At 42.0% G+C, this 14,233-nt stretch overlaps 1 long non-coding RNA gene across 2 annotated transcripts in view; it reads right to left on the bottom strand.

Annotated features, from left to right (window-relative positions):
* The window catches only part of LOC118227149, a 44,547-nt gene extending 30,547 nt beyond the window's left edge, over positions 1–14,000 (bottom strand). The window contains exons 1-3 of one of the 2 annotated variants that reach the window (XR_004765182.1): positions 13,512–14,000; positions 12,934–12,976; positions 10,751–11,055 (exon numbers count right to left, since the gene is read on the bottom strand). This is a non-coding gene — a long non-coding RNA (uncharacterized LOC118227149). Of the gene's footprint in view, positions 1–10,750; positions 11,056–12,933; positions 13,043–13,511 lie in introns of those variants that run through there. The other variant, XR_004765183.1, reaches the window with a different exon arrangement.
* Between the last annotated feature and the right edge of the window lie 233 nt (positions 14,001–14,233).

Raw genomic sequence — 14,233 nt, 5'->3', positions numbered from 1 at the left:
ATAGACTAAGCTAATGAGAAATATAAATATTCATGGCAATAAGGCTTAATTTCATCAATAGTACTTTCTGAATCATCTCCTTTTTAGTGACCTGCTATCTTTCTGTCCCTTCAAACACTGCTGAATTTGTTGCACTCCTCAGCATTATTGCCAAGGCATGCCCTTTATCTAATTTTGATTATTCATTTTCATATTTAGTAGTTATTCAGTATAATTATTGTGTAGAATGCTTGAATTGAATTTGCAGCACTATAATTACAAAGAGCTCATAATAAAGCACTTGATATTGGGGTATGCTTCATTGTGTATACTGTTTGGCTGACTGGTCCACATCTCAAATGCTGAATCCCTATAGGCTATTTAGACTACTGTGCATTTTAATATCACAGGTATAATATCACAAATCATAAGTGATTTTTGTTTAACAACTGTTGTGTTTACAATTTAACTGCCTTTGTTTTTATGACTTAAAAACCTTTTTTAAAATCTCAAAAAAAAAAAAAAAAAAAAACAAACAAAAAAAAAAGTTCCTGAGGGTTTCACATTAACACACTTTCATATCAGAAACTGATTTTAAATAATTATCCAAAGAAAACAGTGGGCAGCCAATAAATCACATTGTTGCAGATTCAGTGAGCGAAGCAGGCTTAAGCTTCCCCCATCGCTCCAAACCAAGCAATCTGGAGGAGGAACGGCAATAATGGGCATGCTTGTGGGCTGGGACACCAGATCAGAATGAGCCATTATGCTGACAACCCTTTCGATGGGGGATAATGCAAACCAGACGATTACACCCCCTAAAAAACACTGGACCAAGTACATACTGCAAAAAAAAAAAAGGGGGGGGGGGACTTCAAAAAAATTGCATTATTATTTAGCAGACTACTTGAAAGCTTTTTCAATCAGAAGGCTTAATAAGAAGCAGACTTCAGTGTTTAGTTTAACTTCCAGAAGTGAAAATTAGGTTGTAAGTTGAAAAAGGGGCCAAATTTCTGGCACCCTGGTTTCTGAGAGCCATGGTATAATAACTGGAACTGAATCAATTCCATGACCCCACCCCCAAAAAGCTTGCTGTTCTCTAAACTTGGAAAGAGAGGTATTGTTTCAAATTACCAAGCCTTCATCTGACAACTCAGTGGGTACATTTTAAAGATGGAAATAGTGATTTAAAAATTGTTCTTGTTTTTTTTTTTTTTTTACGTTTTAAGTAAAAACTTAACTAAACTTTTTTCCACTGATTTCTATTTTAAATTTGAATGTTTTCCACCTAATTCTATCTTAAGTCTGAAGGATTTCTTTTGTTTAGACACTCACTATATATAGAGGCACAGCTTCAGTATGCCTTGGCCTACATTTTACAAGTCTCTGGAACACTACTGCAGGGATGAAACCCCATTCTTCCAAAAGATATTCCCTCATTTGGTGTTTTGATTACTGTGGTGGAGAATTCTGTCAAACATGTCGGTTGAAAATCTCCCATAGGTGTTCAACTGGGTGGAGATCTGGTGACTGCGAAGGCCATAGCATATGATTCACATCATTTTCATACTCATCAAACCATTCAGTGACCCCCTCATGCCCTGTGGATGGGGGCCACTGTCATCCTGGAAGAGACCACTCCCATCAGGACAGAAATCATAGGATAAAGGTGATCAGAAAAATGATTGGGATCATTGTCCTGCTGTAGGAAGAAGCACTGTCCAAAGAGTTTGAAGGCATTTGCCTGAACTTGTGCAAAGATGCTGCTTCTGTACACTACAGAGTTCTATGTACAAAACATGCCGTAATTCCTAAATATATAGAAATACCCTTATGTTGTGAATGTGCTCTTTAATCACATGTTGACGGTTTGATTACAAATCTAAAATTAGTGTGACAAATATGCAATAATGGAGGAAATCAGGAAGGGGGCAAACACTCCATCATGGCACTGTATATATAACCCAATTAATTTGCATTACTGAAGATAGAGCTCAATGTGAATTGATAGCGTGCTAGTCCTGTGTCCCTTAAGAAATAATCTTGTATAGGTTAGAATTAGCGAATACAACAAAGCACATTCAGCCCCAGTGCTTTCTTTGATTTCTGTAGCAAAAGGACACACACAGCCATTATGTACCATGTGGATACTGTATTATAGGACTAACTAATAAAAGTACACTGTGGGGAAGATTACATTAATGGGGAAAATCTAAATGACACTACGCATTTGAGTAGCAAAGGCACTGACACCCCTGGCTGGGTGGTAATAGAATCACCTCAACCTATTTTCATTTCCCGTTAAATGAGCTTGAGAGACAAGGCTACATAATTCTACAATAGTAATTGATGTCGGGACCGTTATTTTTTTTTTAAACACAGGATCATATCCACAGGCCCTTATAAGACTCAGACAATGCAATTCTAAAGAACTACAGTACCGCACAATTACTGTGATCAAGGTTGCGATGACGCCTTTCAGGCAGACAATCTGACAGTTTGTCTATGGTACATCATTTGTTCAACATGTGAAATTTAATTGAAAGTCAGATCATTAAAAAACCAAGGCCTTTAGAAGCAAGCGGCAAATGGGCTTTTTTCCATTTATCTTTTTTCTTTAGATTTGAATGCAAAGCTTACCTTTTGAAATTGAATTAAATAAAAAATAAAATTTAACTACAGAACTCTGTATGTCTTTCAGAGAAAGATGGGAGTGTGAACTGGAAACTTGCTAATAAAATACCATGTTTTTTTTTTCCTTGCAAACTTTGGCCATGCATTTTAAAGTGTTTGATCTTTTTTATGGCAAGACAAAGATCACTAACATGAGGTATCAAAACAATTACATTTACCAATGACCCAAGCATAAATGGACCAATAACTCCATAACAATTGTGAAAGATGATTCCATACATCCTGATTTATTTATTTAATACATACATTTTTTGCAAACTGGTCGCACTTGTAAAAAGTGGAGTACATCCAAGGTGAATTTTCATTAAAACACTTCCTCTTTCATCTTACTAAAATATGTCATTTCTAACATTTGTTTCACCTTTACATTTCCCTTAGCATACAATCATTAACTTCTGTGAGCGTGAGGTAAACTGATTACTTTTAAGTTCCCATACGATTAGAAAACATCTCATTTAACTCATTAATATAAAAACATATTAATGGGGTAAATACAATATTGACAGTGTGCTTGCTTCTGCTTGTAACACAGCCGTGTAATGACAGTTATCTCTCACAGTTTAAGAGGCATTTTAATAATATTAGCATGCCCAAGTTTAATGTATTAATGGATGCAAGCCAGTATTATAGTCATCAGGCTGAGCATCCCCTTTGATGCCTCATCGAGCAGAGATTCTTTTTTTAAAACAAAATGTTTGAAGTGTCTGCCTGTGTAATCATGATTTATAATTCTCTTGAACTAAAGCAAAATTTGCTGGTAAAAATCATTTTTGAAATAAAAATAAATTGTGCCCTGAGGGTCAGGCTCTGTTTTCAAAAGGAGATCACCCAAGAGCAGCAAATGATTTAATAAGCCACCAGTTCCACAACGCCTAGATGGAGGGAACAGAAAAGAGGAATTTCAAAGTAAGTCTAATTAACATCAGTTTATTAGTGTGTCAATCTTTCTAACTGGAGTCTGAACGAGAACGAGAGGAGGAAGAGAAAGACGGGTAGAGAGAGAGAGAGAGAGAAACAGAGAGAGTGGGACAGAGAGGTGGTGAGGCTCTCATCCAAAGTTCCTGGGTGTGAAACCAAGTTCTGGCGAACGTGTGACAGATATGGCCACCGGCTCCGTCGGGCCACTGCTCTCTGTCAACACAGTGGGCTCTCCTTCCCTGCCCTGCCCACGGCACCCACACACACAAATCAAATGCCACAGCCTCCTGGCTCCAACAAAGAAAAACCTGCGAGATCATTCTGTTCCCCCCACCGGCTCGCTCTCTCTCTCACACTCTGTCTCTTTCATATATGTAAGTAATGCATCTGTATGGCTGCATGGTGATTATCCAAATCAAAACTCTTTATAAACGTGCTTGAATAGAAGACGATTTTACTATTTGTTAAGTGAAGAACATGCTAAACTTGTGGAAGCTCAGGACAGATCTCATGAGTTTCTGCCTGTGTGTGATATTTTATGTTTTACCACACTTCAGAGCCTTGTCTTCAGAGACTATGCCAGAGAACAGACTCTCTTCCAAACGCTCACAACAGGGCTTGTCAGCACAGAGCCTGCATGAACTCCGTTAATCACAAAGTTTGTGTGTTTCCCATAGCTCTCTACCTATACCAGACAGCAATGCTTCACTCTTACCAGGTGCAGCTGCTGGCCATACAGTAGACACAGAGCGTGCTCAGTGTTAATCTTTCACATTATCCCTATTCAAACACAAAGGTGAGAGAGCATGAAAGATGATCACAGCAGCTTTCTGAAGTAAAATGCACAGCTGCCTGCGTGCACTCGAGAAGGACAGGAGCGCAGTGTCGGCTGCTGTAGCTGTATCCGGTGACAAAAAAAATAAACGTGCATTCATAATGACTGACAGTGCTAATGCCAAGGCAGAGACGTTTCTGGAAGGTTCTGTACGTCGTGGTGGCCGGGGTGCCACGACGGCTCAGCTGAAACACCACGCTGGGCCTGGGAGCTGTGCAGGTTAATTACACTGTTTAAAGCAGCCACGGCCCTACCTGCTGCACTATACAAAACAAACACCATTTTATTTAAAATACTGGTAGCTGAACGATTCACTGCAGCACTTTTGAACAGTAAAGCAGTACAGTACGTTATTATGATGGCACACTGACTTTATCTGAACCCCTCCTCTTTGTATTTACGGTCTGCCGGGTCCCCAGACAGCTTGCCTTTGAGCAAGCCCGTGTTTACAGTGCAGGCATCCCAATGCCACTTACATTAATATATTCCAAGTAAACATGGCGGGGGCGGGGGGGACCGTGACAAAGTGCGGCGGGATTCCTGGAGGTACCCCAGCGCGCCTCGATTCCCCAGAAGGGCTACGCTCTCGCGCGCTTTCATGTTAAATTCATGGTCCTGGAACGCGCCTCTGCCAGAAAACTACGGCCTACGTGGTAGGCGACTAGAAATGGCAGCGAGTTAATAAGGGGCAAATTAAAAATCCATAGAGCACCCCTCCTTTCCTCCCCCGCCACCCCAGATCAACAGATCAGGAGCCTGGCAGACCCAGGGCAAGCTGCAGGTCCGCTGGTCAGTGTGACACCAAGGTGCTGCTCGCTGTTCCCCCAGAAGCCTTTGAACCTGATTTATTATCAAAGATAATTATACCAATACGTGTAAGTATATAACACATTAAAAATGCATATCTGTACAAGGGCCGGCCATGTGGCATGATCCTATGTTCAAAAAAGGAACACCAGATTGGCCCGAAGATATGGCAAAGGCAAAAGCAAACACACGGAGCAGATGTTCCTTTCTGTAATATTAAGCAGTTCAGCTAGCGGCGGGGCGGGGGGGTGGGATAGGGTGCTCGGCGTTGAATTTGCAAGCCGTGCTCTGGCCTGACTCTAGAGCTCACAGGTTCCTGAAAGGCCTTGTTCCCCATTATCTCCAAATCTCCATTCCACCCACCGCAGCCCTGCTGAACAGTCAGTCTGAACCGACTGGGCCGACATGGGCAAAAGGCTCATGGGAAGACTGCGGAGACCGAAGCGCATCGGTTCGAAGAGCGCCTTGGGCAGTTCCCCATGTACAGGGGCTCAGGACTTGAGCACCTTAAAGCTTACTTTAACATTACCGGAGCTTAGGTTTTCAATAAAGCAAACATCTTAAACGCTTTATCTACAGTGCGAATGCATCCCAAGTAAGGAGTTCAGTCGAAAGCACGATACGTGCCAAGCAAATGGAAATGAAAACGGCAGATTCACAGAAGCATGGCACAGGAAAGAAAACACTTGGGAGTTACACAACCGCAACCTGGAGCTACAAGAAAACCACTCTGGAAGCTATTTAAACAGTGTGTCTGTGGTGTGAACTTTTTCAAATAAGGAGGTAGTAGCAAACACTCTAGGGAGATGAATTTGAAAACAGCTGTCTTTTTGGGTGATGACTTCCATTTCTCTCTGTCGACAGACTACTGATCTATCGAGGAGCGGCACTAGAAACATCCTGGATTCCTGAGAAATGCAGGGATAACTAAATAAATGAGCCATTCTAGCGATATTTACATATTCATAAAGGCGCAGTTGAGTAATTGGCGCACGCATGAGAAAGCTGAGCAATGGGTTCGAGGGGATTACACGCCTGTGTCGGCACCTTTATTTTGTTAAATTCGAAAAGCCAGAGGGAGAGTCAACATGCTTTTAAACCTCCATTATGCATTCATTCTTCCACACTGGAAATGCAGCTGATGGCTTTGAGAGATAAATACACCAAGGACAAGCAACGAGGTGAAACAATATGGAAAATTACATTTTCTGTAATATATATATATATACATATATATATATCTCATGTGAAAATTTTTCAGATGTTTATTTAGCAATCACATGCACCACCAAGCTCAGCTGAAATATTTTCAGCATAATTAAGAGACCAAAGACGTGATCGTTTCCACAACAAATCTTCAGGCAGCAAATAAACGCCCTCAACGAACTGTGGTCTCTGTGCCGCATTCACCTTGATCCCGCTCTATTACGTGGCGAACACTGAAACAATTTTATAAAAAAAGAACTAACCAGCCAGGCAATGTCTCACTCATTCACCAAGCCTGCAGTCAACAACAGGAGGGAAGAGAAGTACAAGATGGTCTTTCACAATAAACATACAGTTTATCCGATATTAGATTTACATGTATATTTTTCCTATTTATCTGTTGTTTAGTTTCACAAATTTTTATATCAGTTTTATAAAAGGAGCAAGGCAGGGAAAACCTCAAGAACAAACCATGACAACCCAGCTATATAGAATAAGATGAATATAAATGCAAACACTGAAGAAAAAAAACTGCTCCAAGAACGTTATGAGACATACGCAGAGCAGCTTTTCTCAATGGCACACCTTCCATTTTATGAAAGTGCTCAGAGGCAGTCCGAGTCGAGTCCGCTCCAATCCGCAGCTGCTGCCGACATTCCGGCTCTAGACTAGAGCCGAGCGGTGGCAGCGACTACTCCACCCCCAAATCTGCCACTTTCAGCCCCCCTGCAAATGATTTTGCTACAAGGACCGTTTAGTATAACCATACTTTCTGTGTCTCAGCAGCGCACGTTACGCATTTGAGACCGCTCAATAAAACACTAATTAAGGGGGGGGGGGGGGGGGGGGGGGGGGGGGGGGGAGAGATATATCCGAGACCGATGTTGACCATGGAGACTACACCGTTCATCAGTGGCAGAACAAGTGATAAACGGCATCCTGTTGCGGGCTGACATCACTTTATTTGGACACCAGCGTACGATGGGATGCATCCAGGAGGGTTTGGCCCCAAGCCGGAGGATGTGTCACTTCTGAAGTAGAAAAAAAGAACTATTCCTGCTGTTAAAAATGTCTCGACTACCAACCCCACACACACAAGCACACACACACACTCAAGAAAGGAAAAAAAAAAAAAAAAAAAAGGAGGTGATTCTCTTACAGCCGTGCACTGGCAAGAAAAAATGTGAACGCAAACACAATGACCTTCGACCTCCGTTCGCTTTGTGTTGCCACATTGACTCAGAGATGGATCCTTTCAGCTTCCCTGCAGTCACGTCTCTGGGGCTCGGGGGGGTCTGAGGCGGGGGTTTGGTTTACACCTTACGCTGTGCCGATCCCTCAGCTGCTCATCGTCTTTTTTCACCCTTTCACTTCCCTAGCTTAGTCCACGGCATTCCACACCTACTAGCCGGCATTGAGAGGCGGGTCTGAATTACAAAATGAGAAGATGGCCCAGTGAGCCAACTGGCTGGCTCCCCCTGTGACAGTGGCACCATCGATGCGGACGGGAAAAACTGAAGACAGGAATTTCGTTTCAGATAAGAAGCTCTTACACAAGCTCGACACATAAAGCACCTGAACAATCTGGAAAATGTTTCAGGAAATCACAGCTATTAGGCTTCCAAAAAAAAAAAAACAAATCCTTCAGGTAGGGATGAGGTCCTTCTGTAGGGTGGAGGAAGCAAGCTGCTGGCCTGGGAGTATAGTCCAGGAAAAACAGAATTTAAAAAAGTCAATTTTCTGTTTTCCTGAACAGAGTGGTAACAGGAAATCAGAAAGCAAATTTATGGTGAATTCTGGGAAGGTCCATGACATAATAAAGCACTGAAATAACAAGAACGTACAAGGCACACAAGGCCCATGGCCTAGATTCAGTCGACATTTCTCCCGAACTTATTGAATTACTGTTAAATGCAAGTGATACTGTGTTTTCTTTACAAACACAGAGTGACAAGGTACATTTCGGCAAACTGCTTTTCGTGAAGGAAAAAGAAAGACAACACTTGCTTTTAGTAAAAGTTAAGGACAGATGTTGAAGGAATCCTGGCCAATGAGAGACACTGAGAATAATACGCAGCAGAGGGGAGGGGCAGGGAAGGGAGGGTTGAGGGGTTGGGGGGGGGGTGTTTTAGGATTATAAAGTTTGAGTTTAACCTTGCAGGACTTTTGGAAGGCACTTCGGCGTCACGGCTAAGCGTGCTGGCAGAAGGACAGAGTTCCTGGTGGGCCTTCTCGTCTCCGGGAGCTGGTGCTCCACACTAATCTATTTTAAACCATCTGTGAAAATAGCCAGATTCCTTAAGTCCTTCACCTCGGCGGATTAAAAAATGGCTCTGGGCCCCGGCCAGCTTTATATATGCGCGCTGTTCTCCTTGTCCAATATCTCAGAGCCGTTACCCATCCAAGATCTCAAGTTAACGTCTCCCAAAAAAACATTTCCTCTTACGGCTGCCAATTCGGGAGTCTCACACCTGTACCGCACATCCAGACTTTCTGACTTCTGAGTCTGTTCTCTCTTCAGCGTGATTCTCTGGGATTGTTAGCTAACCGCTCTGTTTGGGTCCCAACCAAACAGAAAGAATGCACCGTTGGTTTACATAAAATCTCACATTCCACCATGCCAACACCTCACTGCAGTAATCCACATTAAAAATAGAGCTTATCTCAAATTCTCTAAAAGTGCCAGAGAAGCAGAAACCCAAGAAGATGCATGCAATAGCATAAATCTTCTCAATAATACACACTGTCCTTATACATTATCATAAAATATTATTTTATCACTGTAATTCATAAAACAAAGCAATTATGAATTCACAGAACTGCAATTACAGATACGTTCAATTAACAATGTACCTAGTTTTTGTTGCTGTTGTCGCTGTTATTCCACATGCTTCAGGCATCTGAAATACAGAGCCGTACGCACACAGAAGCTACATAAAAACTGTAGTGAGCCCGTTCAAGCACTGCTCCGAAGCGCGCTACTGTACCGCTGTACCGGTGCCAAATGCTGTACAATAAAGTCGTGAGTCAAGCCTAATGAGAAAATCAGATAAATGGCAGCTGGGTTCAGGAGGACAGCTCTCCCTCACTGATTCATTAGATTCTGGCAATGGCGCGGAGATCAGACGTAGGCAAGGAGCTCCAGAACAGTGAAATATTGTCTTGCGAAACGCCCTCCCTATGTCTATCCGTAAGGTCTGCCGAAAACGGGGCACGCAGAAAAGGCGTATTAATTATTACCCTCACCCCAAAACACCTGAAGTCTCTCCGCTATAACACTGTGACAGCTCATCCAAAACAGAGCAGGCTTAAATTTGCATCATCTTTCACCGGAATACCATCTTTCCAGCAAATATGACAGCAATGCGTTAGCTCGCGACGTCAAAATAAAACAAAATATAAAAACGCTACGCGTAAATTCTGACTTATTTCACGGAATTAAAACGACGGCGGAACAGGTAACGTAAACGTATCACGCAGCGCATAAAACAGGTCCGCATTGGACTCATTTAGCAGGCCCTGCCACTGCCAATGCCGCTGCTTTGTGAATCGAGATAAGATTTACGGCGTATCACCAGCATACAGTACGTCTCATTTTCCATCAACTGCGTGGAGCTTGAGCTGGACGAAGCGAACACAGGCGCCTATTATAGACGCTGCCGTTAAAATCTGTTTTTCTTCTTTTTTTGCCACATACTCATGGGATCTGAAGTGAAGCAGCGTACTGCACACGCTAGCAAAACAAGACAAACGACTGATGACAAGAACAAAAGACACATTTAAATGACCGTATAAAATGTTCTGAGGGTCCCGTTGGAGAACGTGTCTTTACTTTCCTACGTGCTGGAAACAAAGGTAAGAATGGAGAGCAACTGCCTTATTTTATAAAGGATAAATCATTCATCAGCCCCAAATACCATCCCCCACCTCCACCCCCACCCCCAATATGAGTCTTCAAAACCAAACCCTGCCAGATTCTCCTCCACAAAAAGCATAAGTAACACTGTGAAAGGCTGTATATCAATGTAACCCATTATTATTAAGTACTTATTATTACTTATTATTTTACTTATTTAATGCAGTTTAATTTTTTTTAAGTTTCTGCATTATTATTATGTTAATATAATAACAGTGGAATAAAATTTAAAGGGATTAAAACTAAAATCTTCACTGTTTGTCACAAAAGCTGGAGGCCAACTTGAAAAGGCATTGCGCTTGAAGTCCCAAGTCCGGCAGCGTAGCTGAAAGATTATGGCCGCAGTACCAGCAGTGATGGGACATGGGGGGGGGGGGGGGGGGGGGGGGGGGGGGGGGGTGTGGCTAGAGTCTGAAAGATGAGCAAATGCCCGCTGTTTTGCGGCCTTTCATTTTCCACCGTCGTCATGGCAGCAGTGGCCATGACGCACTCTGGGCTTCAGGATCTGCCCCTTTACCTGCTGTAGGTCACGGCTCTTCACTCCCAGAAGCACCTGGGCCTCGCCGTCCCCTCTGTACGCCGGGCGTGGCCTGTCCACGGGGGGGCCCCGGATGAACTCCACGGGGTGAGAGGGGCATGAGAGACAGCTGGGAAGGGGGCTGGTGGGTGGGGACTCCAAAATCCATGTCACACTTGTGCCCTGCATGGAAGATCCACAGGGAGGTGGAGAAAAGGATTACAGATTTTATAAATAATTTTAAGGACATTCTAATATGACAAAATTATATTAATTACCTGATGGATAATTTAATTCAGTTAAGAACATTCTTAAAGCCTCATAAACATCTGGAATGGAGGTCATTTAAACCCTGAAATCTTCCAACTTTGAAAGTGACAGAATACACAATTTAAAAAAAATGTAATACTTTGATTGGACCTCATAAAGAGAGTCCACCAATTACTGTTATATTTGTTGTTAACAATGTACACTCTGATTGGTGGAGCTTGTGTCAGTTTTCGTCCCCAGGATTGTCGTTCCCATCCTATTATCTTTGGTTCATACTCCAGTCAATTGACTGATCAGTTCATAATTATGAGTCTTCCACCTCTGCTGTATCACAGGTTCTCAAAAAGAGCTGCTTTACATGTAAACTACAGACTAGCAGCAACACACTTTCCTGAATCCATATCAAACATGGAACAGAAGGGCAAATGATTTAAAGGTAAATCGAGCGATGTTTGGTGAGTGAAAGATTTACTTCGGGGGTATGTTAAGAAATATATTAATAGAACGTGTTTTTCAATGAAACCAAGGACAACTCATTGTCTTCTGTTGTCCAAGAAGGCTGACGGAACAGAATACTTCAGTTTCGGTCTGGAAACTAAATCATACCACGTCTATATTTTTTTCCGTTGCCTTCTCGTATATTTTGAAAACTACTCATCAAAATGGAGCAAACTGCACCCTGTAGGCCTCTGCGCAGCTGGCAGGAGACAGGAGTCGAGAGCTGAAGATTGGTTTTTCACCTGTTTCTTCCGCCTATCTCTCTGAAATGTAGCGTCTGCTCACCGTCTCCTAAGCACCCTTAAATTTGACACAGATTTGTATTGTCAATGTTATTCTTGTGTCTTGCCAAATATTCTGGGCTGTTTCCTTCTCCATTCCTGGTGGTGTATCACAAGTGACTTGGCTGACTGACCATTTGTGAACAGACCAATGTTAACTCTAATCAAACAAGACCAGGTCAAAACCTAGTACACGGCTGGACCGAACCGGCCGACCAATGGTGTAACTTCATCACTCAGTCACAGACATGCGTGGTGTAACTTCATCACTCAGTCACTCAGTCACAGACATTCACATTTATAGGGCTGGCCCCGCTGTTGCGGTCTAGCCAAAACAGGTTATTTACCAGAATAAACTCTAGCAGTCACTTTTCAGTAAACAAATATAGTTGTTTTCCCCACTGAATAAGAACTTCCCATTGACTGTGTTGCACACATTAAATTAGCCACAGTAACTGCATGCCCACTGTTTTATTCTGAACATCAATTATGCGTAACTATGTGTTGGCTTAGTTTATAGGTCAATAAAACAACAGTCAACCAACATAAAAGAGCCAATTTCATATTCGCCAACTGTTTCTGTAATGAAGTCCTCACCTACCTGTAGGCAACTGTATCCGTCCACAAACACAGTTCCCACCCCTACCTAAGCACCAAGTCCTTTCAAAGTCCACTCTCCGAAAATCAAGGATGAACAAGAACTACAGTTCTGCAGGGCATATCATAATCAATAAAACAATATAAAAGTGGCCTAAGTATCCACAAAAAACTCCAGAGAGCTATTTGATTTACACAGAATGTTGGGCTGCAATAATACTAATGTTGCTGTTAATTGTGAATGCGGACTGTATTACACCGAAGCAAGACTGAAAACGATGTAAACTTAGCCTAACTGTAGGCCTACAGCAATATTTGGTTATTTGTTTTATAGAACATGGTTACCTATTCATTGTATCCATGAATGCCGTAATTACTTAAAAGGTTTATTATCATTATTCCTTTGGCGACCTACCTTAGGACAGAGGTAGCTGTGACCGGCATTTAGAACTCTCCGTCTAATGAAAGAGAAGTTCACTCAGGACAGTGTACTACGTCTCGTTCCGAAAAAAACGCTTCATGGTCCTGTGCTTGTGCGACAATAATGTTGTCTCAGCTAAGATGGTGGTGTGGTAGCGTAGTAGCGTATGCTACACGTTAAAATGTCGAATGGTAACAGGGTAAATTCCACACATAATTTCAATCTTTCAGTCGCCATTCCTAAAAGTTAATGTTCAGCTCTGCCCCATTTTTGTATTTTTATATGTTTACAATCGTTTCGTTTCACTGCTCGTCTGTTCACATAGGCTAGATTCAATAAACAACATTCAGCTAGCTAACTTTATTGGCAAACATGCAGCATCTTGCCCCAATACTCAGCAAGATACTCCACTGCAGCTATTCAATCCACTTGACAAAAATAAACAGTGGCGGCCAGACATTATCCAAAGCTACATCGACTTTAAAAGAATTTTGACATTTTGTAATATTCTTAAGGAAAAACATGTCAGTTTACGGGGATGATTTGGAAGGTGTACAAGCACTGCGGCCTACCTGAGGACACGCCTTCTGGTGGCATTCTTTCAATCTGAGAAAAGAAAATAACTTCGGTTGCAACCCGATCACTAAATAAAATCAATTTATTTTTTAATAATTGATGGGACGTTAAAATAGTCAATAAGAAATGTAGATTTTTTTATCACTCAATGAGGGCGGTAGCTTAAGTAAAATTCCTGAGGTTTGTAACTAGTTTTCAGACCACCAGTACTAGTAGCATAGGCTAAATATGCGTTTGCTTCACTCATTGAAGGGCTCGCCGGCGGCTGCTTATTTCACAACACAGGTAAGGCCCATAAAACGTTCACATTGAGCCCTATTCAGACTTGTAAGACTTAACCTGCTAAAACGTTATTTAATCAAAGGTAAACGCTTGTTCCAAGCAGTAATCCGACCAGCCTTGTGCGCACCGACTTGTCTGCGATCCAAAGATGATTTCGCGCATTGAACAAAGTTAAAGTTGCTCAGTTCACGCCCACGGCTTGACGAAAACAAGAGCCCTGGAATTCTACATGTAAGACTGTGAATATAGCCTAACTAACCGAATTTCAATCCCAATGGCAAGTTTTGCTGATTTTATTCTAGATACAAAACTAGAGTTAATTTGATTAAACAAATTTTATGTAAATGTATTAAACAAATAACGACATGAAAGTAATTCCATTGCTACTATATTAAACATTTGAATCTAGTTAGACAGGTCACGGTAATGGTCTAAC

The sequence above is a fragment of the Anguilla anguilla genome, chromosome 5 (genome assembly GCF_013347855.1).
Source record: "Anguilla anguilla isolate fAngAng1 chromosome 5, fAngAng1.pri, whole genome shotgun sequence".
NCBI lineage: Eukaryota > Metazoa > Chordata > Actinopteri > Anguilliformes > Anguillidae > Anguilla > Anguilla anguilla.
Note: the sequence above shows the minus strand (reverse complement) of the source record. Positions and strands in the feature narration are given on the sequence as shown.